General features: G+C 44.5%; 1 non-coding gene and 1 pseudogene across 1 annotated transcript; both read left to right on the top strand.

Annotated features, from left to right (window-relative positions):
* The first annotated feature begins 351 nt into the window (after positions 1–351).
* LOC143307513 (5.8S ribosomal RNA) lies at positions 352–506 on the top strand. Its single transcript, XR_013064636.1, has one exon. It is a non-coding gene; the product is annotated as a 5.8S ribosomal RNA (ribosomal RNA).
* Positions 507–2,238: 1,732 nt separating this feature from the next.
* Positions 2,239–2,500, top strand: part of LOC143307529 (large subunit ribosomal RNA) — a 4,530-nt pseudogene continuing 4,268 nt past the window's right edge.

A 2,500-nucleotide genomic window follows, 5' to 3' on the forward strand; every position in this document is an offset into this window, starting at 1 on the left:
ACCGATCGTCGCCGGCCGTGTGTCTGTTCGAATCTCGCAACCCACGATTCAGCGACAGGACGCGCGCTCGCATTCCTTGTGTGCGTTCGTACTTTTCAAGGTTTTTAAATGTACTTTACGCCCGACCGTCGAGAGGAGCGTGCCACTGGGCGTTTCTCCGACGGTTTCCGTCCTTGGACGCGATCGTGTCGTCAACGATCGAACAAACAAACAAATACGTTGGCGACGCCCGAATTCGCTCTCCCGCACGCGCCGGGTGGGAGAGTGATGTGGGTATCGAATGTGATGCGTGTTAATAATGAAAATAACACTCTAAAGATCTAAAGAGTTTGAAATACAAAATTTTACGATTACCCTGAACGGTGGATCACTTGGCTCGTGGGTCGATGAAGAACGCAGCTAATTGCGCGTCAACGTGTGAACTGCAGGACACATGAACATCGACATTTCGAACGCACATTGCGGTCCACGGATACAATTCCTGGACCACGCCTGGCTGAGGGTCGTTTTCTTAACAAAAGACTGCTTGCGTTTGCTTCTCGAAAAAAGAGTAATTCATTTCTTTCTAAACATCTCGCCGTCGTTCAACGAAAGTAGAACGTTTCGGAGCGGGATTATCGAACGAAATTGAAAGAATGAATGAACGATAAACAAAGAAAGAGTCGCAACGTACGAGCGATAGTTGGGCAGTTCGTCGGCGTTTGTCGTGGAAACGATGTGACGAAAATCGCAACCGATACACTAAATGCAGGCCGTTAAAGGAGAGAAACAAATTTCGAAATATCTCTTCGAACTAGCGCAAGTGCGTCACGGCGCGCGAGTCGTTCGTTAAAATTTATAAACGACCGCCCGTGAAAGCACCGAGTTCTCGGAAGATAATCTATAAAGATTCTCCATCCTGCTGGAAGTTATCGGATCGGCGCGATTGTTCACTTGTAGAAATCCACGCTCCCGACGTTGCCAGAAACGATATTTACGAAAGGTGTGTCAAAAATAAACGAAAGAAGCTCTCCTATAAATTTAGAAAAAGCAAACGAGTGAAATGTTTGAGATGATAATTTGCTGAAATGCAAGCTCGAATAGCCCCAGGGTTTCGAATGATTCCCCGCGCTTTATACATCTCTCTGTTTACAAACGGTGTATAAATGAAAGATCGCTTCAGATGGGTCGTCGCTGTTTGACGCGCGATGCTGTTCCTTTTTTTTTGTCTGTCTGTGCGTTTAGCTTCGCTAAACAAGTTAAATGGTTAAAAAGCGTCGAAAAAGCGAATACACACGCGACAAGACAAATCTAACGAGTAAAGGAACGCTCCGCTCCAAGATAAAAATGGTTGTTTACAATCAATACAGCGTTTCGGTACCCCTGATCGTAGTCTGAAACTGTGTAACAAAAGAGAGGAAAGCGAATGGTGAAGGAACTTCGAAGCCTCCGTGGCGTGGCTAGAACTTGTGATAAAAGTATGTTTGCAGCAATTATGCATGCTCCCGTTAAAACAGCATTTCAATGTCTCGCATGGCTTAAAGCTCTAGGAGGCTTCAACATTTAGAATACATACGGACTACTTCGTTTGTTAAAGATAAGCGAAGACCGCGCGACCATCGCTCGGTCGTCCAGTCCTCGAAAGTTTTGTTGCGTTCCAAAGAAGAGACAAATGGGGTTTACCCTTGCGCTAAGGGGAGAAGAAGAGAAAAGCAGTTGTTAAATCTAAGAGGTGTGTGGAGTACATCGCGTGTTGGTTAAAATTGTTAAATGAAGTATACGCGAAATGTTCTCTCGCTCTTGCTTTTCCTCTTGCTTCCGTGGCGCTCGAAAAGAAGGGATGATAAATAAAGAAACCTATTCGAAATCTCTTGTGGAACAAAAAATAATACGGACGGACGTTAAAATTGAACCGAGACGAAATGGATCGTCTTGCGAGTTGTCTTCGCTTTGAAATTGTTAAAAATTGATAAAAGCAATACGACGAAGCTGCAGTCCGCAAAATGTTTGAAGCAAAAAGGAAATAACACGAAAATTATGGGAACGTCGTGTCTCAACTTTTTTTTCCCTCTTGTGCTCGTTTCATCGAACGATAAATACAAACATTTTGAAACGAGAGAGGAGGAAAAATTGAATATGCGAAAGGTTGATTCACGCACAGTTTCTCTACGTGTTTGCTTTTTTGCTTCTTTTCGTTTATTTTTTTTTTTTTTGCATCGAGCATCATTATTCACCTTTCGATGAAACCAAAGAAATTGACGACCTCAGAGTAGGCGAGATTACCCGCTGAATTTAAGCATATTATTAAGCGGAGGAAAAGAAACTAACTAGGATTTCCTTAGTAGCGGCGAGCGAACAGGAATGAGCCCAGCACTGAATCCCGCGGTACCGCCGCTGGGAAATGTAGTGTTCAGGAGGATCCGTTTATCCCGAGACATCGAATTGCGTCCAAGTCCATCTTGAATGGGGCCATTTACCCATAGAGGGTGCCAGGCCCGTAGTGACCGGTACGCGTTTCGGG

Source organism: Osmia lignaria, unplaced genomic scaffold (genome assembly GCF_051020975.1).
Source record: "Osmia lignaria lignaria isolate PbOS001 unplaced genomic scaffold, iyOsmLign1 scaffold0058, whole genome shotgun sequence".
Lineage (NCBI taxonomy): Eukaryota > Metazoa > Arthropoda > Insecta > Hymenoptera > Megachilidae > Osmia > Osmia lignaria.